Source organism: Camelina sativa, chromosome 9 (genome assembly GCF_030686135.1).
Source record: "Camelina sativa cultivar CO46 ecotype springtype chromosome 9, ASM3068613v1".
Lineage (NCBI taxonomy): Eukaryota > Viridiplantae > Streptophyta > Magnoliopsida > Brassicales > Brassicaceae > Camelina > Camelina sativa.
In genome coordinates this window covers 20,058,046-20,083,873 of record NC_141888.1, presented here as the reverse complement: position 1 = coordinate 20,083,873, position 25,828 = coordinate 20,058,046, and the positions used below count along the sequence as shown (strand labels likewise).

The 25,828-nt window shown below is 31.6% G+C and overlaps 2 non-coding genes and 1 pseudogene across 2 annotated transcripts; 1 reads left to right on the top strand and 2 right to left on the bottom strand.

Annotated features, from left to right (window-relative positions):
* Positions 1–9,503: 9,503 nt before the first annotated feature.
* On the bottom strand, positions 9,504–9,577 carry TRNAV-AAC (transfer RNA valine (anticodon AAC)). Its single transcript has one exon. It is a non-coding gene; the product is annotated as a tRNA-Val (tRNA).
* LOC104715306 (uncharacterized) lies at positions 9,534–24,333 on the bottom strand (annotated as a pseudogene).
* On the top strand, positions 10,040–10,113 carry TRNAV-AAC (transfer RNA valine (anticodon AAC)). The gene has a single exon. It is a non-coding gene; the product is annotated as a tRNA-Val (tRNA).
* Positions 24,334–25,828: the final 1,495 nt, after the last annotated feature.

The window sequence follows — 25,828 nt, the reverse complement described above, 5'->3', positions numbered from 1 at the left end:
TCCCCTCGATCTTGTGATGGAGCTAGATCTGCCAATTCGTCAAACAACATCTCGATTGGCGATGAGATCAAAGTCGGCGAAGGGGTTGATTATCCCGATGCTCCCTTTGAATCCGGGCCCATGCTCTGTGACGCCAAATCATTATCCGCTATGATGGATTTCTGTAAATCTCCTCGGCGTGTAACTGTTGTATGTCCAACATCCATCGAACGGGTGTTTAAGTGCCCAGATGGGTACATTAGCTTATACGAACCCTATTTTACGAAGGGAGGTCTTCGTTTCCCGATTCCAGCTTTCTAAATGGATTATTGTTGGCGTCGTCAGATAGCGATTACTCAGCTCACCGTGCATACTCAGCTCATCATATTACTCAGCTCATCATATCTTGGTATGCTCATTAATTTTTGACCGGCCTATTTTGTCATGTTTCTTCTTTGTTAAGGATCTTGGTTTGTGTTGGCAGGATGCACGAATCACACAAAAATGGTGAAAATGGGCTTCCCCAAGTATTCAGGCAAGCCTGTCTCAAAAAAGAAGGACGTCGTGAAAGAGAAGGAACTGCAGCTAGCCTTGAAGAAGAGTCTGGTTGACCATTCGTCTGTCTAGAGTTCTCGTGCTACGGGTGCTTCGGGTGGTCGAGCTTTTGACGGTAAATCCTCCCGTGACAAAGGGAGAGCTAGTGATGCAGGTCGGCAAGATAAGGACATTGTCCCCATCGACCTTACAATCGAAAAGGATCGCTCCTCTTCAAGGAATCTGCCTGACTCAGTGGGGCATTCTGGCAAGCGCAAGGAAGTTCCGTCTGGTTCTGATGGGGCAGCCACGTTCAAAAAGCCGAGGACTTCCTCGCTGGATCCGAAGGATAAGGGTGTCCAGTCTTCCTACTCTCTCCACTTTCGTTACGCGAAGGACACTCCTTTTTTGTCTGACAAGAGGGAGTGCGGTGCTCTTATTCGTGAAATTTCCAAGGTGCCGGGTGACCGTTCCGAGGGGGATTTGAAGGAGGATGATGCATTTGATGAATGGGCTCGACATGAACTCCAGGTTCTTCCCCTTCTCTATTCTCTATTTTCTTTTAACCTCTATTCGACTTTGTTTCAGTCAGCGAGCTCAGTGTATTCGATGGTCTGTCGCTATGAGCGTAGACTGAAGGCTGCCGACCGTGATATTGCTCTTGCCGAAGCTGGATTGAAGGATTGTCAGAATCAGATCGGCAAGTATCGGTCCAAGTCGACTAAGGCTTGGCGGGAGTCTGATCGCCTGAAGGAGGAGAACCGCCAATTGCAATGGTCACTGGAACGCTCTTGTGCTGATGTTACTCGTTTGGAAATCTCTGCTCAGCGAGCTGTGGAAGACTTCGATCATCGGCTTAAGTTGGAGGTTGAGAAAAGGGCCGAGGAGGTTTGCTGTTAAGTGAGGGAGAGTTACCACGAGCGATCGAACCAAATTCGTCAGCATATCTGGGATGTAAGGCGGGTTTTTAACTCAATGATGATGAAGGCTCATGCGAATGGTATTGCAAAGCTGGTCAACGATCTTGTGAAGAGTGGCTGTGCGATTCCTGGCGGGACGATTTACTTTGTTGTTGATGGTTCGGCTTTTTGGGATAATGTGGTGGATGGTATTGAGATTCTTCCGCTGGTTAACGATGGGTACGTGGTGACTCCGACTGCTGAGCATGCTGCGGCCAACCCTTGGCGTATTCTGGGTTACGATGAGGTCGTCGATTTTGACGAGTATGGCTCAAACATGCCGTCTGCTGCTGCCAAGAACGTGGAACCCGAGCTGCCTCGTGGAAATGATGACGAACTGGCTCCGGACGTTGAATTGCAGAGGATGCCGCAAGGGACGCCCAAACGGGACATTGTGACTAGTCTTGCCCTGGCGGATGCTGTTGTGGCTCCGATTTCTAAGGGAATAGAAGGACATGCCATCCAGATCCCAGGACTTATTAGTAGCGCAGCCGTGGTGGATCCACTAGCTCATGTTCCTGTTTCTGCTCCCGAAGGTGTGAATGAGGTTGAGCCTGAATAAGCCCTGCGTGGTTTCTTGAATAATGCCGTTTGTGGCTTGCATCATTTTTAGGACTTATCTATGTTTTTTTTTTGCTTCTTTTTTGGATGAACCTGAATTGTTAGGAAGATTTTGAGGGTGGTTTGTTTATACCCCCTCCCTCTTGGTTATGGATGATGTTGATGATGTTTAAGTTTGCAAAGTTTGAATTTGCCGTTCTCCCCCTCTTTTTTTTTTTTTAACGAGCTGAGGGCGAGTCTAGGCAAAGTTTGAATTTGCCTTTCTCCCCCTCTTTTTTTACGAGCTGAGGGCGAGTCTAGGCAAAGTTTGAATTTGCCATGGTTCCCCTCTTTTTTTTTTTTGACGAGCTGAGGGCGAGTCTAGGCAAAGTTTGAATTTGCCATGATCCCCCTCTCTTTTTTTTACGAGCTGAGGGAAGAGTCTAGGCAAAGTTGGAATTTGCCATGGTCCCCCTCTTTTTTTTTTGACGAGCTGAGGGCGAGTCTAGGCAAAGTTGGAATTTGCCATGGTCCCCTTCTTTTTGTTTTTTTTTTGACGAGCTGAGGATGAGTCTAGACAAAGTTGGAATTTGCCATGGTCCCCCTCTTTTATTTTTTTGACGAGCCGGAGACTTTGTTGACTTGTAACCCTTTTCAGTTTTGTCGCATTAAATACTTGGTTTGAATGACGAGTTTCTTTTCTGAGGCTTTTCTCATCATTACCGGGCGTGGTCATTGCGTGTGGCGCAATTTTTGTTGCAGGATTTCGATTGGCTGAGGAGTGAGGCGCATTAAATGCTGAACGAGTAATACTACTAGCTCGAGACTAATTAAGGAAGGCGAAACAAATGACTTTATTAAGATTGTCAAAAATCGTCGAATTACAATGTATCTGCTAAAAGTCGGTCGGCTGATTACAGAACGAATGTATTCACAATTTGACTAATAACACTTAAAGCTAGAATCGGACGAACTCCCGACTCCTGCTCTCGGTTACTTGATGCCTCTTGCACGTCGCTCCCTCGATATTTATAGTTGATGGGATGTTTCATCTTTATGCCTCGGGATCGATGTGGTATTGCCTTTGAGCAAAGTCGGTGGTCGTTTCTTTGCAGGCCGTCGGTCAATGGGCTGTCCGTCTTTATTGGGCCTTCTAGAAACTCTGTCGGCCCGTTAGATGTGATCTCGCCAGCCAACATCTCTGAGTCCCAAATTGACTATTTGGTAAATGGGCTAGGTTGAAGGCCTGTTAAGCCTGGATGAAACCCATATCCAACAACTAGATGTAGAGCCTTAGCCTCTCCTCATTCCAAGTGATATTTATCACTTAACTCTATCGGAATTAATCGGACATGTCAAAAATTTATAATTAGATTGTTGATTTGGGTTAATGAAATTTTCAAAATATTCAACAGATTGGTTACAACTTACAATAAACATCTCATATGAGAAAGACTCTGTCGTATCCACGGCATTGATTACAACATGTGAGATTCTATATCAATTACAGCTGACTTTTAAAATGATGCACATAAAATAAAATAAAGCACTCATGTCTGCTTGAATTTAGTGCTAAATGGGATATGGTAAAGCCGTAAAGGAACGCTCATCAGCTTAGTGCTAATGTCCATAACAAGAAGAGTGGGTATACAATACTATTTTTATTGGAAAACACTATTTTCCTAATATTTGAGTATAATATATAATAAATAAGTTGATAGACAAACAAATTAAACAAACACTAGGATTGATCCCATGCTTAATGCACGGGTCAATATTTTTTTAAAAAATTATAATATAATAATAAAAATTATTGTTTTATTTTTTTTTTTAAAAAGTTATTTTGTTTGAGATAATATTTATTTTAAAATTTTATTTAAATCTATTAGTCTATTTGAATAATAATTATTTTAGAATATTATAGTATTTTATTTTTGACGTATTATTACAGTTTTATATTGTTTGTTTGTTGTATTTGCATCATTATTTTATGAAATATAAAATAGTAATTTTAATATTATAATTGTAAGCAAATAAAAATTATTAATTTATCATTTATATAAATTTAGTTTTACCAACCTACCAATGTGGAAATTAAAACACACATTTTCATACAATGAGTAATATATATTCGTTTTAAAAAATTCAAATCACAACATATGCAGAAAAAAATATGCTTTTTAAATTATAAGTATTATATGAAAATTCCAGACAATTTGTAAATAAAATAAAATAAAGATGATGGGAGAATCATAATTTGAAAACTTAAAAAAATCTTCGAATTTAGTTATTAAAAATAATTGTATTGTATACTTGGATATAAAATCTTAGTTTTTAAAATTCTGATTGGTTTATATATTTTTTAAAAAAATAATTAGTAATTTTGTCCATATTTTATTAGAGAGAGCAAATATTTTTTTAGATTTTTTTAAATTTTTTTAGATTTTTTTAGATTTTTTAATATTTGATCTGTGAGTGTTTTTTTATTTTTAATTAATTATATTTATTTAAATTAATTAATTAACCTTAATTATTTTTTTCTAATGGCAATTGAATGTAATTTTTTACATATTTTAAGGTTAATTTCGTATTTGTACTTCTCAATTAATATAGTAGGATTTCAGAGGACGTTTGTAGTTAATTTACAAAGTAATAAAAGAGGCCAAAGAAAAATAAATATGTTGAGCAGATAAGGGAACAAGAAGATCATGGAAACGAAGAACAAATGTAAACGAAAAAAATATGTTGAGCTTGTGTCATCTCTGATTATATTCTTCCTTCGCTTATGTGCTTTGGTTTCTCATTTATCCAAATTGCATTTGTGTTCATCGCAACCAGGAAAACTTCCGGGAGCATCACGTACATTAATCATAAGATTATACAACAATCTAGCTCTATTTTTAGACCCCTATTGAGAAAGGTACGTACATACCAAATAGATGAAATTAGCTCGAAATGAGGTTATAGTTTCTGATCACAAATCTCAATGAGGTATTGCAAAATAAAAGGTATAATATCCCTATATTAGTAAAAGAGACAACTTCTACCACTACCAAAAATGTCATCGAACTTAGACTAAAAAACATTGTCATTAAGGGTAGATTAGTACTTAAACATGTCTTGGGTTGGGTTTAATTTTTTCAATTACCCGAAAGTCACCAATCGGATAGTTTGTAGTCATTAGCCAATTACGACAATAGAATCCTAAGTAGTAAATAGAATCATAAATGTGTTTCACATTTTTAACAAGTGAAGATGTGAAAAATATTCCAATAAAAAAAACTAAAATGTTAACAATAAAATTAAATCAAATCGTCATTAACTGCTAGAACAAATTTGACAAAAATATTCTCTAAATATCGGATATTGATTTAGCAAATATTGATATATAGGTCCTAGATTATGGAAACTAATAATCTTCTGAGTGAATATAATAGTATATTCGAATTTATACTAACTAAAATTCTTGCAAACTTTTTAAATATATTCTTTAACTAGCATAATTAATAATTAACAGAAATGATACAAATCTCATTATATCATAAATATATTCCATTATTTAGTTTGCGTCAATCCCAAAAGCATAATTGGAATCATATTCTTTATATATCCGATCTTAATTTTCAAATTATTAATTTTTTTGTCAACAACCAAATTATCTTATTTTCACAGATTTTCTAAACTAATTCCATTAATACCTTCATTAGCATTCAATATTTTCCTAATCCTATATCCAATTATACTTAAATTATGAAGCTTTGCTTGCTCACAAAGTTTTTCTTATACTATATATAGGGATATATGATCCAGTATATCTCTATTCATTGCCCAGAGTAAAGCATCTTCTCACTTCTAAATACTATACAAAGTTTCTTTAAACAAAAAAAATGGCTACCACTTTTTACTTAACTCCGTAAATTAATATTTTACAAAACCTTTGTCATTCTACTTTCTCTAACATCTCTTTGATTCTCACTATACTTTCTGAAATCAGACGAAGAATTCTCGAGTAACTCACAGAAGTCTTTATGTTATGTTCTATCATTGTAAAATTTTGCACTTGCTTATGTTCTTTCGTTTGTTAAAATAATCATAAGACTATTACATTTGGCCTAACTAAATGTTTTTCCAAAACATATATCCTCTATGTTAAACTACCAACTGTTTACTTTTATTAAACTTTATATGCTTACAAAGTATTTGAACAAAAGATTTTTTAATTTCTTATCAAATATAATATTTTCAATTGTTTCAGGATAAAAACACATCAAAATGGGTTAACAAAAGGATGAATGATTTACTCTTTTTATCGAAATCATAGTTTAGTTTAAACAAGTTTTAAGTTATATATCATATTCATGTTTTAAAAATATAAATTATATTCAGATGTTTAAAGATTAAATTATCCTAACCATGTTTAAAAGGTAAATTATTCTTTTTTTTTTTGGACAAACACATGATTTCATTCATTCAAATCAAATCAAGGTACAAAGTGGAGATACAAAGATCCCAAAGTTTAAAGAGTTACAAGAGTAGGTATTCCCCAATACCATAAGCAAGAAAATAAAAGATTTCAAGGTGAACACCATGAGAGCTATGGAGCAAATGCAGTGAAGCAGATAGAAACATGAGAGATCATGGATACTCGAAAGATCATCATCGAATGAACCGATGAATGACAGAATTGTCAAGGTCAAAAGACGCGTAAACGTTGTAGGAGGATCCAAAACCAAAACGCTCGCCAAGACGAGGTACACTAGAAGTGCGATGGCAGGGATTCTGAGGACCATGGTTGTTGGGTCCAAGGTAGGATGATGTAGAGCCCTGGTCAGAAGGTATCTTCCATTGGACCAAGGGTAGTCTTCAAGACATAGGGTCCGAGAGCTGGAGGAGATACTGAAGTAGAGAAGCTTGAAGTCGTCGAGTGTGAAACTTGGGAAGCAGGGCGATAGACCATAAGACTTGAAGCCAATACAAACAGATCTTCCAAGGAAAACTAAAACCATAAGCCAAAGATAAAGGTCAAACTGTAATAATACAGGTGGGTTCTCTCTCACTTGGGGCCCTTGTCCAAGGAGATGAAGAAATCCACACAAAGCATATAGCCAGTAAGACCAAACAAGAAGCAGAGTAGGTTTGGTCGATTTAGTTTTGGACAGCACGGACATGGTTTGGTTAAAGGAGGGTGGGTAAAGCTCTGGTTCCAAAGTCTTGAGGGTATAAAACATATCCCATACGAGGTTAAAATGCACCTAAGTGGGAACAGGAACCGGGTATGTGAAACAAGGGCTGAAGAGGCTTCGGTAATCACCGCTCTTAAGCGAGATGATCATAATGCCGAAACTTTCCAAGCCTTTCACAACATGAGTATGAATCCTAGATGTTTTACTAGGCAAGGTTCTCATAGACATAAGAGTTGGGCACAAACAACCTTTCAAAGTTAAGCTTATAAACTCATATTCCATAGAGCTAGGTGAAACTAATGGCAGGGTTCTCAACCAAATTTCGAATAACCAGAGCAAACAAGGTATGCTATGAGCTATTTGCAGTCTTCGGACAAAAGCTTTCAGGGAGCACCACCAAAGTTGGCTAAGGGTAAACAAAGGATGGTTAAGAGCAGACCTGTACTTTAGAGGAAGGTAGTCTGGATCACCATTTGTTAGGCGGTAATAGGGAGAAGAGTCGGGGGACCACTCTCGGAGGAAAATCACAACGCTGTAACACTCATCACTAGCCATCGCCATCGTCTCTGTCGCGCAAGACTTGGGTGGTGAGGGAGGATGAGGTTCAACAGAGGCGAGTCAAACTCCGGATCTGGGCAATGAGGAACAGGGGGACTCTGAAACTCCCGGCGGACTGGCTGATAGAGTCACAGAGGATAGAGATTGTCGTTCTCCACCTCCGTCTAGCTTCGGAGATGAACGAGCCTTAGTTGCCGCTTGGGTTATTCGGTTAGGGTTTGTAACAGTTAAACAGGATCTAAAAAAGGGGAAAAAAGAAATGGAGATCGAGAAAAGGAGAAGATAGAAACTTGAAATAGAGACGGGAGCCGAGATTTTCCGACGCCGGCGAGTAGAGAGCCCACCGGCGTCGGAGGAAGATGGTTGAAGCGGCGCCTCGATAGTCGTGCCTGGGAGAGAAAAATTAGGGCGAACGGGTTTTTTTTGAGTCAAACAAATTTAGAATATGAAACTGGCCAAAAGGTAAATTATTCTTATTTTACAGGATTGGACTCATTTGAGCAACTGCAACTATACAAAATTTTATTCTTATAATGGTCAAATTGTTAAGTTTCTTACACAATCTATGCTATTATTTATTTACAGCAGGTTCAAGAAATTTTATTGTTGATGCAACTACATTTTATTCCAAGCAAGAAGCAATGGAGCAAATGAATTCTGGATGATGAGAACTAAGGGGAATGGCCACACACAAAAAAAAAAAAACTAAGAAGTAATTAAAATTTTTAAATGTGAAAATATTATCTTGAAGAAAACTATACTTAACTATACTATTTATATATTTTATTGAGCCAAATACTATGTATTTTTTTTACTTAAAGAAAATAATACTTACATGTGTCACACAAGTTCCTTTTTAGTCGGTATTATGGTTTTTCTAAATGAAATTTTGGTAAATTTTCATACTCATTTATATTGTATGATGCCCATTATTCAAGTACAAAAATAAAAATAAAATTAGGATCAAAATATTTCTCGAAATGGAACAATTAGTTTTTGTACAGTAATAATTAGTTATCTTTTATTAGTAATGGAAAACTTGCTATATGTTTTTCTAAAATACATCTTTTAATTTTTCGTGAGCATAAAAGATTTATTTCCTAATTGCAGCAATAAAAATTACATTATAAATGTTGGACACCTTTTTTATTTTACACAATATAAAATTATTCCTAACTAGAAAACCCACATTTTATTTAAATTTTAAACTATATGAAGTTAATCGAATAAAACACACTATAACTATGTTACACACAATTTTTTATTCACAAATTAAACTATGTCATATTTTACTTACGTAACTATTTTACTCTCGATTCTACTCTTAAAATTTTAAATATGTTTAACTTCTTCTTTTAATCCTATCAATAATACTCATCATAATACCATTTACTCAGATGGTTCATTTCATTATTTATTTTATTCAAAACTCATTATATTATTTTATTATATGTTTTTATTTAATACTATTTTATCCAAACTCTTTACACAAATATATAGTTTACAATAATCAACCGTGCTATAGCAAAATAAAAATGTAACATATTTCAATCTGTTATAACTTGTATATATTCGTAAATATTCCCCCGCGCTGTAGCGCGGATCCGATCCTAGTTATATTGTATTTTATTAATTTTTAGAAGATTTAAGGTGATTTTTTAAAAATACAAATCACAAACATTGGAAAAATATTACGTATGAAGATTTTAAATACAGCCCAACGGTTACTAAGGGAAAACTAAAAAGAAAATGGCTTCGCCCGGGTTCGAACCGGAGACCTTCAGTGTGTTAGACTGACGTGATAACCAACTACACCACGAAACCTTCTTGCCAATTTTACATTTCTTGAAATTATAGATCCAGAAACATCCATGGAACAACCTCCAGCAGAATTTCTCAATTTCGATGGCACCTTTGAAGCTCTACTCCTCACTAACGAATACACATGTAAATATTTTGGAATACACATAGTCTTTGAATCTCGTATGTAACGGAAAACAACTTTTACAAGTTGTGTGCTAATTTATAGTTGGAACCAAACCTATAAATTATAGTTGGAACCAAAACAGGTTTGGTTCCAACTATAAATTAGCACACAACTTGTAAAAGTTGTTTTCCGTTACATACGAGATTCAAAGACTATGTGGATTCCAAAATATTTACATGTGTATTCGTTAGTGAGGAGTAGAGCTTCAAAGGTGCCATCGAAATTGAGAAATTCTGCTGGAGGTTGTTCCATGGATGTTTCTGGATCTATAATTTCAAGAAATGTAAAATTGGCAAGAAGGTTTCGTGGTGTAGTTGGTTATCACGTCAGTCTAACACACTGAAGGTCTCCGGTTCGAACCCGGGCGAAGCCATTTTCTTTTTAGTTTTCCCTTAGTAACCGTTGGGCTGTATTTAAAATCTTCATACGTAATATTTTTCCAATGTTTGTGATTTGTATTTTTAAAAAATCACCTTAAATCTTCTAAAAATTAATAAAATACAATATAACTAGGATCGGATCCGCGCTACAGCGCGGGGGAATATTTACGAATATATACAAGTTATAACAGATTGAAATATGTTACATTTTTATTTTGCTATAGCACGGTTGATTATTGTAAACTATATATTTGTGTAAAGAGTTTGGATAAAATAGTATTAAATAAAAACATATAATAAAATAATATAATGAGTTTTGAATAAAATAAATAATGAAATGAACCATCTGAGTAAATGGTATTATGATGAGTATTATTGATAGGATTAAAAGAAGAAGTTAAACATATTTAAAATTTTAAGAGTAGAATCGAGAGTAAAATAGTTACGTAAGTAAAATATGACATAGTTTAATTTGTGAATAAAAAATTGTGTGTAACATAGTTATAGTGTGTTTTATTCGATTAACTTCATATAGTTTAAAATTTAAATAAAATGTGGGTTTTCTAGTTAGGAATAATTTTATATTGTGTAAAATAAAAAAGGTGTCCAACATTTATAATGTAATTTTTATTGCTGCAATTAGGAAATAAATCTTTTATGCTCACGAAAAATTAAAAGATGTATTTTAGAAAAACATATAGCAAGTTTTCCATTACTAATAAAAGATAACTAATTATTACTGTACAAAAACTAATTGTTCCATTTCGAGAAATATTTTGATCCTAATTTTATTTATATTTTTGTACTTGAATAATGGGCATCATACAATATAAATGAGTATGAAAATTTACCAAAATTTCATTTAGAAAAACCATAATACCGACTAAAAAGGAACTTGTGTGACACATGTAAGTATTATTTTCTTTAAGTAAAAAAAATACATAGTATTTGGCTCAATAAAATATATAAATAGTATAGTTAAGTATAGTTTTCTTCAAGATAATATTTTCACATTTAAAAATTTTAATTACTTCTTAATTATTTCGTGGTGTTGAAGGTTTCGTGGTGTAGTTGGTTGTCAGGTTTAGTTATTTGTCATTCAACCTCTACACAAAGTTCAGATTTGTTTGAAGCTTGGTTAAAATAGAAATATACAGTACGAGAGATAAACTGAAGCCAGTATTATTGAGAATCAGCCTATGCTGATTAGCCAACAGCCAAATCGGTAAAAGTATTATATGACTTACTAGAATTTGTACCCGCGCAAACGCGGGATTTTAATTTAAATCTTTTCTATTAATATAAATTCTTGAACTCGAATTTTGAGGGTAAATCTTTATAAATATATGTCATGTGATAATATTAGGAAAAATAAACAATATTGTGACTACTTCAAGATCTTTTATCATTAAGAGAGTTTATTTCTTATTCATATATTTCATTAAAAACATTTTTTAAAGGCTTTGATTAATCGATTGTTGATATAATTGTATATATTATTTATGATTAGATGTTGATATTAACATAACATTATTCTGTATAAATTTGAATATACCGAATCTCATGAATATATTGCTTAAAGGTAAAATATAATATCATATCGTTATAACATCTTTATCGAGCTTGCTTTACCCATCGAAATAACTGCAACGTACCATAAACGACTAATTCATGAAAGTGTATATCTTATCCCACTTTCCATGATTATATGGCCAAACTGTTAAACCCGACTTGGAATCTAATAATCTATTTAATAATGTAAGTCATTTAATTTTCTACAAACTCATTCATTTCACACAATTAATGAGATGTCAGAGTTTTTTATTTAGTTGTGATTGTGTATTCCCTATTATTTTTTCAAGTTTTACTAATTTATTTTCAAACACTTTTAACTTTAATTCTTTCGTCATTATTTTTTTTGTATGAACTTTCGTCATTATTGATGATGCACTCCTTTTGGCATCTACTTTTTTCCACTTTCTATTGGATCACACATAACACATATTAGACTGTAAAATGATTTTCAAGATGTATTATAACTATTTTCTCTATAATTACTATCTTTCAATACTTAAATTTGGATTAGAAGCATTTGATTCAATTAATGAAACATCAATTTTTTTTTCCTTTTTGATCATGTTATAAAATAATATTTCACTTTTAATTTTAGTTTTCCTGTTTAAAATTTTATAAATACAATTACAGAATTTTTTTTATTCTACCATAATTTTAAATTCTTATTTCCATTCCACAATTCAATAATATAAAATTACATAATTTTTTTTATTCTACCATAAATTTAAAATTTACTTCCATTCTAAAACTCAATAATAAGTTTATAATTTTAATTATGATCAGTTTAATAGAAAATTTTAATTATACTATTACCACTAATAAAAAATTATAGTATTGTTTTCTTATTTTAACATTTTATTTATTTTACTAATTATGTTTTTTGTTTAAACTTTCTATTAATTATAATTATCATAAATATGCGCTAAATGAATATTTTAAATTTATTTTAAAGTAAAAAAAATTGCTTAGGTGGATGTTTTTGTAGCTAGAAATGATGATATATAATTGCGAGATCAATGGAGATTCTAATCAGTTCTTGTCTTCTTACTAAGAAATTATTTTATTTGTCTCTTATAATTATGTGTCTTAACCATATGATGTATGTATATGTAAAAGAACTAAGCATAAACAATACATGAAAGAAATTTAGGTACGAATAGGTAATAATATTATTCCAAATTCAGTGTTTTACTTCATATATATCGGGTAAATGCTCTATTCTTTCTTTCGTTTTTATTTTATTTTTTATGGTTGAATAATAAAATTAGAGTTTCGTTCACACCGCTGAACTTTGGATAAAATATTATCAGGTTGAATCCACATGATTTAAAAATAGTGTTGGACCTACAGATTTTAATAGTGCTGGGCCTACAGATTTAGGATGAAATAGTGTTGGGCCTACCGACTTTGGATTAAATCTAATGGATCAATTTGTCATTTGTATAATTGTTTGAAGGCCTTATTAAAATCTGTAAGGTCCACAAAAATAAAAAGGATGTGGCTGATGTGGCAGCACCAGGAGTGAGTAAAGTGAACTTTATATATATACATTTGCTTTGGTGATTTCTGTAATATTGTTGTCCAGTAATATTTATGAATTTAATTATTTTAAAATACTCAATTTGTGCTTCTTATTTTATTTTATTTTTAATGTTTTTTTTGTTGTCTTCATATTACAATGGCTTTTCCTCTCTTGTTTCTACACTTAAAACTAGATAATAACCCGCGCTGGTAGCGCAGAGAATTTTTTTTTATTTTGTTATTTGTTAATATTATGTTTATGTTGTATCATTCATTTACAAGTTATATAATATAGTACTATATGGTGAATTTTGATTCATATTAAACTACTAATAGGTAGGCTTGGAAACTACTACCGATACCCGTATTGGACCCATTTTTCAGTTTGTATCCGTCCCGAAAAAGGTACCCGCAGCTTTAGGGTTGAGTGAAGGGTATAATAATTATATTATCCATGAATAATGATTGAGTATCGGATATTAATTTAATTTTTGAGCGTCTCGTTACCCGTCTCATTACCCGTTTTATTACCTGACTCATAAATATACGTTAATATTTTGTAGAATAATGTTACCAGTGTGAGGAAATATTTATGTAAATTTAGATTTGTTTGTTACAAACTAATAGTAGAAAATTTATTAATTTTATACATTTTATAAAATCATATATTTAATTTACTTAAGGTCATACTCTGATTTCGACCCGTAGTTGGTACTACTATTTTCGTTTGGTGCAATCAAATTCATTAATTATACATTCGGTAAAGCCAAAAAAATCAAACAAAACATGTATTGACCCGTGATTTGGTATTACAAATTGATGTGATAGTGGTTAGAGATCTTAATATACCAAATTTACAAATTGAAGTTATTGGTATAACATGTTGTATATTAATTTTATAGGTGAAAATTACAATTAGGTTATGTATATTATTAATATTATACACTTAGTATTGTTTATATAGTGAATATTGTGTATAAACAATTAAGTTTTAGCCAATTAAATAGTTTGTTATTATTTCTTAAGATTTATGAAACAATAAATAGAGTTTTATTCTTTTGTAAACAAATCTAAACTTTTCTTTTGTTAGTTATTAGAATAATTAAAATATAATAGCATTTTCGTAATATGTCACATCAGAACTGGTTAAATTTTTAACAACATAGCTTAAATAAGTATATAGATATATTTTAAAAATATAAACAATGTTGTATCCTAATTTTAATATATATTTGTTATTATTAAATGATTTAGATATGTAAATATTTAATCTTAGTTTTATAAATAAATTTAAGTTTTATAATTTTCTAAATAGTTTGTTATTGTTTCCTAAGATTTCTGAAACAATAAATAGAATATGTTTAATTATTTTATTACATAATTTCGAAATAATTTTATTATTATTTTATTAAATAATTTCAAAATTATTTTATTAAATAATTTCAAAATTATTTTATTAAGGATTTCTTGTAATTTATTAAATTAATAATTACTATTTTTTTGGATAATCATTTTCAGGTTACAACAAATTAATATTAAGATTCTGTTATTATATTTTGTATTAAAATACGGTGGCATTTTGTGTAATATTTTACATGAAGTAGGGTTATTTGTTTAAAGGGTTGCTTAAATAAGTATATAGATGAAGAAGAATGAAAGAGGAATTGAAGAAGACATGTGAGAAGCACATGACTTGAATTACTGGAAGAGAAGATGTAGAGGATCGGATCAAATAATATCACCTAAACATGTCAAGATTTATGATTTGATCCTCTACACAAGCAACTGTCAAGAAAAAGAAGAAGGACACTCTTATGCAATAAGGAAAGTTTACAAATTATGTTTTAGTTAAATTAGAAATTTCATTAGTTTTTTCCTTTTCCGGTTTAAAAGAATTTCCTAAAGAATTGTGTTAAGCTCTAACTATAAATATGATTGCCACGAGAGAAAGATAAAACTTTCCCTTAAGAGTTTATTTAGGGTTCTTAGTTTCTTATCACAAATCCCACCAAACTTCATTCTTTGCAGCCTTTAATTTTCTTTTTAATAGTTGCGTGCAAAGAGTAAATCGAAACGACCTAACAACAATGGCGACAGCTTCAGTTGGTTTTAAGTCTAGGGAAGATCGTAGGAAGCAAAACGAATTAGAGGAAGCTCGTAAAGCAGGGCTTGCTCCACCTGAGGTAGACAAGGATGGAAAGGTAATCAATCCTCACACACCAAAAGTTTTTGTCAAAAGTTCCATGGTATACCAAGTCTAATTCTGAAAACCCGAGTCTGGAGCATCAAAAGAATTGGAAAACCGAAACCGTTTCCACAAAAGCATATTATCAAAGAGGTGCCAAGACTAACCAAGCCGAGAAATATCGCAAGGGAGCTTGTCAAAACTGTGGTGCAATGACGCATGATGTGAAGAAGGACTGACTAATCAACATTTGGTGCTGCACATTGAAGAAGGACTAACACACCAACATTTGGTGCTGCATATTGAAGAAGGACTAACTAATCAACCTCTAATGCGGAAAAGAACACACAACCATCTACAATGATATGATCCTCCCTAAGAATCGGCACCTTTGAGTTGGTAGATAGATACACCTTGATTCTAAAGACAAGGAAGCCTCAAGAATAAGGATGATGGAATGAATGGTTGCACAAGAGTTGCGGAAAGACTCTTGATATACCGGTTTGATCTTTCAGCCTCACACCAAAAGGATCGGATCTCTCAGCCTCACACCAAGGAGATCAGGGTTTTGACTATTGGAATCACACCAAGTAGTCGGTTTTGATTGTTGGAATCACACCAAAGCAATCAGTTTTGTTCACAAAGAACAGAAGAGAATCACTCTCAAATAAAGAAAAGATTTTGATAAAAAGTTGGATTAATATTTCATTGATCTTACATGAGTTTATATAGGAAAGAAAACTTGGTAACAAAGCCAAGTACTAATTATTCTTGAAGATTAAAACATTAAAGATAGATAGTTGAATGAAGATTCAACTCTTGGTGTTTCCCTTCCCAAGATGACTCTTGAACTTATTTTCGTCACTCTTCTTGGACCACAAAATAAAGAGATTATTTTGGGTTTTCTTGGACTTGAATTAGGCTCAAAGTGGACTGGACTTGATAGGTATCATCCCCAATATAATTTCCCATGCTCTCCTTGCCCATAAGCTCTTGAATTAGCCCATTAAGTACATTCCTTAGTTTATTAGCTCTTTGACTCCTTGATCCAATTTATGATGAGAAACAACTTGGACTGTATAGTTTCTTCGTCTTGGGCTTAGTAGAAAACACCTCCTGGTTGCCAAACATAATTCTGGAAGAACCTAAACCAGTTGGACCTAAAACTCTTCATGTCAAGAATTAGATTGACCTCCTTTGGAAAATGAAGTGTATCCTTGTATTCCTTGGGCCAAATCTTCTGTTTCTGAGCTTGTTGAAAACATAAGAGATCCATTAACATCCTCCAAGTGGTTTCGTATCGAAATTGTGGCTGAGTTGATCTGTGGAACACGATCTTTGGACTGAGATAGATCCACTGACTTGAAATATCCATATCTTTCACGTATGAACTGATTTTAATGTGCTTCCAAATCTCCGTGATTCTAGGATGGATCAAGATTCCAGGAAAGTTTGATTCATAGCTTGAATCCTTTTGTATTGGTCGGAATCCTCCTTTGAATGCTCGTAGGTCCAAATCGCGTAGCCATGAGTTCACCTGATTTGTAAAATGAATAACTCCTTCATTTGAACTCTGATTGGACTGATTCTACTTTGACATATGATCTAGATGAGGTAAGAATATATCCCAAATAGTCGTTTGGCTCGAAGAATTGATCTTTGACTGCGTTGGTCTTGAACAAGACTCAAGTATCTTCTTGGATGGTCTCATGATCATATCATACGATCACTTTGCTACATGAAAATCATATGTACCAATCACATCTTAACCTTCACCAAAGAGCTCAAATTACAACCAGAAATCACTTTCACTCTGTTAACAAGCTAGGTTTTAGAATAAGAAGAAGGATTCAAACAAAAATTGTTTCAAATAACATAAACATCATATGGCTACAGAGGAGAGAGAGAGAAAAGAGGTAAAGCGGTGGCAATCTTCAATTATAATAAGAAATTGTAATCTCCGTGTCTCTCTTGCGAATGTTACCGATATCTTGTGGATGTCATCGATCTCTTGCGTATGTCACCGATCTTATATGGATGTCATCGATCTCCTGCGGATGCTATCGATCTCTTGTAGATCGCCGACGATTGTGTCGAAGCTCCGATCTCTTGTAAGCTGGTTAACGGAGGAGAGACGCGTGATTGTACTTGGTCCAGGAAAGCGCGTAAGAGAATGATAGTAAATTAAGGAAATTAATAATTTTAGTGTTTTAATATTTAATTAGAGCATGTGTGCTAGTTTTAGAATTTAGGAGAATGTGTGCTAAGTTTGGAAGAAAAACTTAAATTTGTGCTATTTTTGAGAATCTCCCTTAAAAAAAATTAGATGCTTAAAAATTACAAGAAATATACATTATGGTAAATAAATTCACAAAAAAAAAGATATATTTTATTATTATTTATTTGTATATCCGAAGCCAAGAGCACTTTTATCCAGTTAACTTTAGATTTGGAGTGTACATCTGAAACCACGGATTCAAATATTCCAAATGTGCCATGAAACTACCCACGTTTATGACTCTCATCAAGAGGAAATGTTGATGACTATTAGTAATGGGCCTAACTCACTCCCAAAAGCTAGCTCAAGAGAGGAGGATTGCCACATAACATATATATTACCCAAAGAACTATCCCATTTATCGATGTGGGATATTCTAATAGCCCCTCTCGAGATGTGGGTGGGAAACTGTCCAACGGGAAACAGCCGAAGCCCAACATCTCGGAAATACAACAAGATATGCCACTTATATGGGCCACATAGGTGGGAAACCATTTTTGTGGGATTTTGTTTGTTGGGCCTAACCATGGGCTCTGATACCATATTAGTAAACATGAATATCCAACCCAAAACCAATTGGCAATAAGTGGAGGGATCCATGTACTATTTATATTGCCCCATAAATCTTAATTCACTCGATGTGGGATATTGTCTAATACACCCCCCTCACGCTCAGGATTGGACATCTGTAGCGTGAAGTTTGTGGGACTAGACATCCACGGGTGACCCCACAATCGAGAGAAATTTTTTAATCCAAAACAAGATATGTCACTAATATGGATAACATTATTTTCATAACTAGATATTACATAGCTTTGAATTAGGTGTTAGAAGAATCATGAAAATGTTATTCCCGTAGAAGAATCATGAAAATGTTATTCCCGGCCATATAATCTTGGATTAAGTTGTACAAGTATTTTGTTGGGTTTTGACTTTTGAGTTATGATAGTTATGATATTTGAACAAAAATTGACCATAATATATAAGTCCAAATATGTTTTGGATATATAAGTCCAAATATGTTTCCATTTTTTCCATGCAATGATAACATATATTTAGGGCTGTTAAAATAAGTCAAATTTTTACTCGTAAGGATCACCTATTGAACGTGACGAGAGTTTGTGATGGAAGAATTAATATTTAATCTCATGAATATTACAATAATAGTGACATAGTAGGGAGAAGAATGCTAAACATAATGAACGTAGTTACCTAATATACACAAATACAATAATAGTGACATAGGTTTATATAGGGAAAAGAATGCTAAACCTAATGAACTTATTTACCTAATATACACAAACTAGATAATAATCCGCGCTGGTAGCGCAGGAAATTTATTTTTATTTTGTTATTTGTTAATATTATATTTATGTTATATCATTCATTTACATGTTATATAATATAGTACTATATGGTGAATTTTGATTCATATTAAACTACTAATAGGTAGGCATGGAAACTACTACCGATACCCGTATTGGACCCGTTTTTCAGTTTGTATCCGTCCTGAAAAAAGGTACCCGCAGCTTTAGGATCGAGTGAAAGGTATAATAATTATATTATCCATGAATAATGATCGAGTATCGGATATTAATTTAATTTTTGAGCGTCTCGTTATCCGTTTTATTACCCGACTCATAAATACACGTTAATATTTTGTAGAATAATGTTACCAGCGTGAGGAAATATTTATGTAACTTTAGATTTGTTTGTTACAAAATAATAGTATAAAATTTATTAATTCTATACATTTTATAAAATCATATATTTAATTTACTTAAGGTCATACTCTGATTTCGACCCGTAGTTGGTACTACTATTTTGGTTTGGTGCAATATCAAATTCGTTAATTATACATTCTGTAAAGCCAAAAAAATCCAACAAAACATGTATTGACCCGTGATTTGGTATTACAAATTGATGTGATCGTGTTTAGAGATCTTAATATACCAAATCTACAAATTGAAGTTATTGGTATAACATGTTGTATATTAATTTTATAGGTGAAAATTACAATTAGGTTATGTATATTATCAATATTATACAATTAGTATTGTTTATATAGTGAATATTGTGTATAAACAATTAAGTTTTAGCCAATTAAATAGTTTGTTATTATTTCCTAAGATTTATGAAACAATAAATAGAGTTTTATTATTTTATAAACAAATATAAACTTTTCTTTTGTTAGTTATTAGAATAATTAAAATATAATAGCATTTTCGTAATATGTCACATCAGAACTGGTTAAATTTTTAACAACATAGCTTAAATAAGTATATAGATATATTTTAAAAATATAAACAATGTTGTATCCTAATTTTAATATATATTTGTTATCATTAAATGATTTAGATATGTAAATATTAATCTTAGTTTTATAAATAAATTTAAGTTTTATAATTTTCTAAATAGTTTGTTATTGTTTCCTAAGATTTCTGAAACAATAAATAGAATCTGTTTAATTATTTTATTATATAATTTCGAAATAATTTTATTATTATTTTATTAAATAATTTCAAAATTATTTTATTAATGATTTCTTGTAATCTAATAAATTAATAATACAATTTTTTGGATAATCATTTTCATGTTACAACAAATTAATATTAAGATTCTGTTATTATATTTTGCATTAAAATACAGTGGCATTTTGTGTAATATTTTACATGGAGTAGGGTTATTTATTTAAATGGTTGATTAAATAAGTATATAGATACATAAATGGGATAATTATTAGAAATATACTCAAAGATGTTCTAACCTATTCTACACACTCTTATGCAGAGGGAGAGGAAGATTGTATAAATCCAAAGTCTCAAATTCCCAGACATCTATTATCATTGAATCTTAATTTTGCTAATATCACTTCCAATTTGTAAAACCTTAAGTTTCTTCTCACATCCATAAAAGTCTAATGCATATCAATCTACAATTAAAATCAATGAGATTATTACCAAGAGAAACACTTTCATAGCATCATTGAACCAAACTATTGGAGATTTGGCCACTTAAATCTACGATTTGGTGAACCAAAAGGCTCCTTAATTGATGAACCGAGATCGTCGATGGTGCCACAAAGATGATGATAAGTACACGTCTCCAACTGAACAACTATCAATTCTACGCTTCTTCTCTGAAGCTTTTGCCATCGACTCCAGAGAGAGACGAGAGAGAAAGAGAGAGAGAATCGGATAACAAAACAAATAAAATAAAACTTTTTTCCCCAGCCAATCACAATTTGACACACCCAAGTTTATAAATGAATCTAAAACATCTTATTTAACCATCGATTCAAAGCAAAATTGAACTGTTTATCTTATATTTAAATCTTTTTTAATACTCAAGCAACTTATAAGACACATTGATAGAAATGACCTAAGAAGCTTGAATGACGAAAACATTTTTGGCTTCAAAACAAAATAATAATAAAAAATAAAACGAAGAACCATTTGGCTTAGATTCAAATATCTATATGATAAATCTGAACAGAGAGAAGCTCGATGGCTTAGATTCAGAAGTCTATGATGAACTTAAATGTGGAAGCACTTGATTTAACAAAAAAAAAATGAGTTTAATCACTAAATCTAAACTCGGGAGCAAACCTGCTCTGATACTATCACTACAAAAAAAGTGTGGTATTAAATCATTTATTTTCTATTTTTGCATCAGTTTAAGTGATGCAATAAATGATTTATATTTTGTTGATGTAAATAATTTGTATCAGTTTATATCAAACCGATGCTAATATTCAAATATTTACATCGATTATTATAATCAATGTCAATATATATCATTTGTTTAAAATTAATGTCAACGTTTATATCATTTTATTTAAGTGATGTTAGTATTTATGTCATTTAGTTAAACTGATTTAAAATTAGTGTCAATTATCACAAATGATTAGAATAATTGCATCAGTTTTAAGTACCGATTGTACTATTAATATCACTTGTACATAATTGATGTTATTTTGGTGTCAATTTTTTGAAGGGATTTTAATTGTTGTATCATTGACAATAACCGATTCAAATATTAGAATCAGTTATATATAACTGAAGTAAAAAGTAGTATCAATTTTCTTAAGTGATTTTAGTAACTGTATCATTTGCGTTAATCGATTTGAGATATTATTATCATTTGTACATAGTTGATGGTAACTTCATGTCAGTTTTCATAAATGATTCTAATAATTGATTTTGTTAAAAAACTAATACGAATATTATTATTTTCATATTAATAATTGAATTTTAATTTCAGATTAGCTTATTTAATTGATTTATAAAAGATTACAAATTAAAAATTTAAAACCAAAAATAAGTAAATAAAAATCTATATATTAAACATAAATTAGAAAATAAATAACATAAATCATCCATCTTGCAAATCTACGAAACATAAATAAAGCAAAGCAGCTAAAAAAACATTGTAAAAGTAAGTCCATTGGCACCATTGTCCATTCCGTGATCATGTATCTCTATTGTTGTTTCCACTGTTTGAATATCCATTGGCACCATCGTCCATTCCCTAATAAAAAATAATATATATATATATATATATATATATATATTATATAAAATGTGGGATCTGAAATTTTAAATTAATATATGAATACTATTTATCTGATTAGGATTAGGCAAACTTGGTGTGTTTGTCGAAGGTGGATTTGGTATGTTCTTAAAAGCTGCAGCAAAACTTGTAGCCCACGCTCTTGCCTAAATTAGTTTGATATATTAAATTATAAAGATACAAATTAACGTAGAAAAACTAGCATTATATTAATACCTGATCAGGAGTGGAAGTACCAATTATTTGTTGGACGAAGGTAGTCAGTCCACTAACTTGGTCGGATAGTTCATTCACTTGTGTTTTGAGCCCAATGACCATTTCAGAATTTTCTATCTCTGCTCTAGTTGTAGTTGAGCGTCTCACTAATTTTGAAGGTGTGGGTCCACAACAACACAACGTACTCGTCCTGAACATTCTGGACCAAACACTTGAGCAAATTCATCATCTAAACTAGCTGTGACATTTTTTATCCTCTGTAGATTTTGACTCATCAAATTTGTAAGTGATTCCTAGTAAAACAACCAAATATATAGAAATGTCATAATTAACTTGTGAACACTAAAACTATAAAAGCACATTTTTAAACTAATCCCATGTGGTTGACAGAAAAAAAAAACTAACTGCGCGTGTTTTTGCCTCCTCACTTACAAAGCTTCCATCAGGCTTCATGCAAGACTGAACGAAAAATTCTGCTCGACATGGAGTTTTCCCCGTCTTCATTTTCTTTGTAAGAAATACATGCATAAACAATATACACTACGTTAATATTAATATACTACACAAGTTTTACTACACAAATAAGTTACTTACAATCTCATCTCTTTTCCTTGAAAAGCTCTTTCTTCCAAATACATGAGGCATGGTATGTTTCTTTTGGTTCCTTTTATTCCGCTCTTGCATTTTCTGAAAACTCACCATATAAAAAAAAATTTACCTGCATTTGATATAGACTCAATCAAGTACAACTAAATATGGAACGAATAATACCTTCCACTTTTGCTCAAACCTCATGTAAACCAAATTATACCATTGATCTTCAAGAACATTAATGGGTTTATTCGCCACTGTTTCATCCATAGTATCTTTTTATGATCTCTCCAAATATGTAGTTTCACATCCTTGCATTTGCTACCTAGTGCACTCATCACATATTTTTTTCTCATAGTGGGATCATCAAACCAGAATCTAGACTGAAATAACAGCACATACAACAAATCAATAGAGATCAAACTAAAATATTATCTCAAAACATTGTTTAATTAAAAAAGAATCAATAGAGATCACTAGATGGAAGAAGTTACCTGAATTACATCCCACGCCTTATTTTTTGTGTGATGACTAACCAACCTCCAATCATTGTAGTTGATGGGGAGCAAATTCAAATCAGTGCTTAATTGGCCTAACCATGATCCAAGTAAACCACCAGAGTCTTCGATTGACTGTCCGTTTTCGTCGAAATGCACAATCACTTTGATGTTTTGAAATTTCCATACTTCTTTAGATGTCACCATTTTGCTGTCAATGTTTCCATCAGTATCTTGTTCATGAACACATATAACATAATTAATTTGATTAATCTATAGTAGATAAAATTAACAATTAAGGAAAATATATATATATACATATTTAAAGTCTCCCGTCTACAAGTATGATCCTAGGGATAACTCACCGTTTAAACAACAAATTAATTTTTTTTTTTTAAACTCTTTAGCTTTGGTCGAAAACTTGAAATTATTAACAGATCCAAGAGCTATATATAAAAAATATGTTCAGTGTTAATCAGATTTACCTATGACTTGTACTTTCTATTTGAAGCTTTTACATTCAGAAGCAAGTGGAGGAGGCATCGTGTAATCCGTTTCCAACTGTAATAAATCTTTCAGGTAGTTGTGTCTCTGAAGCCATCATCAACCGTAAACTAAAAATAAAATAAAAAAAACTTGTTAGACACTACAGAATATGTAAGCGGGATCTAGAAAAAAAAAACAAGTTAACTCTACCAGATTTACGAGTACCTCTTCTGTTTTTCTGCCAGCAGTTTCTACCAAATAGATTTGCCTTAAAAACCCTAACGCTAACCATTTCTATATCTAGTAAAAAATAATAGTTTGGCGCTTGAGACAAAATTTAAGTGGGCGAGATCTAAAATTTTGTTTTCGCCAAATAAATTTTTATTTGAAGAGGTTTTATAAGATAATGACAAAAAAATGAATTAGATTACTTAATTAACCTCACAAAATAACTAATTTAGTCCATGTTGAATAAATCGTCCTAGATTTAAGGAATAAGGTAGTTTGTTTAACAATATCGAACAATTTGATAAGAATCATAACCTATACTATTTTTTTTAATTAAATTCTCGATCATTGTATTTATATCTCAACTTTTCTCTCAGTTCCTCTCACCACTCTATCTGCAAATTCTGAAAAAATTGTGTAAGTCTTCTTCTATTTGATCAAAGGAACCACTAATGATTAATGTCCTATCAAGTTTATGCGATCCTTCATTATTTTATATTAGAGAAATTGTTTTCATATGCAGGTTTTCAAAACAATTGTTTTTAAAAGTGATTTTATCCAAAAAAAACATCAATCATCTAAATGATATAAAAATATATTTTATATCAATTTTAAAAAAAATGATACAAACTAGTTGAAACTGAATCAATTATAAATAATTGATGTAAAATTAGATAATTATAACATCAAATGATCTAATTGATGCTAATCATTTTTTATTTGCTTCACTTGAAAATAAGTAATTTAAATTTACTTCATTTTATTCTGTGATACAAAATAAATGATACAACACACCTGATTTTTTGTAATGCATATTGAACGTGATGAGAGTTTGTGATGGAAGAATTAATATTTACTTTCATGAAGATTACAATAATAGTGAAGTGACCTTAGTGCAGTGGCAGGAGGTAAGTCCATTTGTAGAAGGCACCATCACACCCGGGATCGAGTTTCGGCTCCTACGAATGTAGAAATTTGGCTAGTGGGCCGGCCAGTTGTGGCCCAATGGTTGACAAAAAAAAAATCATATATATAAAAGTAAGGTTTCATTCTCTCCTTATTGGTCCACTTGGCAATTCAACATTAACAAAAAAAAAATTATTTATACTAAATCACAAATTAAAACACATTTAATCTTCACATTGAACTCACATTTTCATACAAAACTGAAATCATATAAATTATGCATTAAATTTATTTATCAAGTTTAACAAAAATAAATATTTATATTAAATCACAAATTAAAACACATTTAATCTTCACATTTTCATACAAAACTGAAATCATATAAATTATGCTTTAACTTTATTTCTCATCTCAATTGTATTTAAACAAACAATAAAGAGAATTGTAACTCCTATTGTTTTAAATGTAATTTTCACCACTTCTCTTCCTATAAATACTCATTCTCTTATTCTCTTAGCCTCTCATTCTTTCATTCTCTCATCCTTTTCCACTATAACTCTTTTTATTTTTTGTGTTTTTTGTTATTGTTGTTGTATGAGTTAAAAAAATCAATTCAAATATCATTGAGTTTGTATGATATGTATATCTTACAT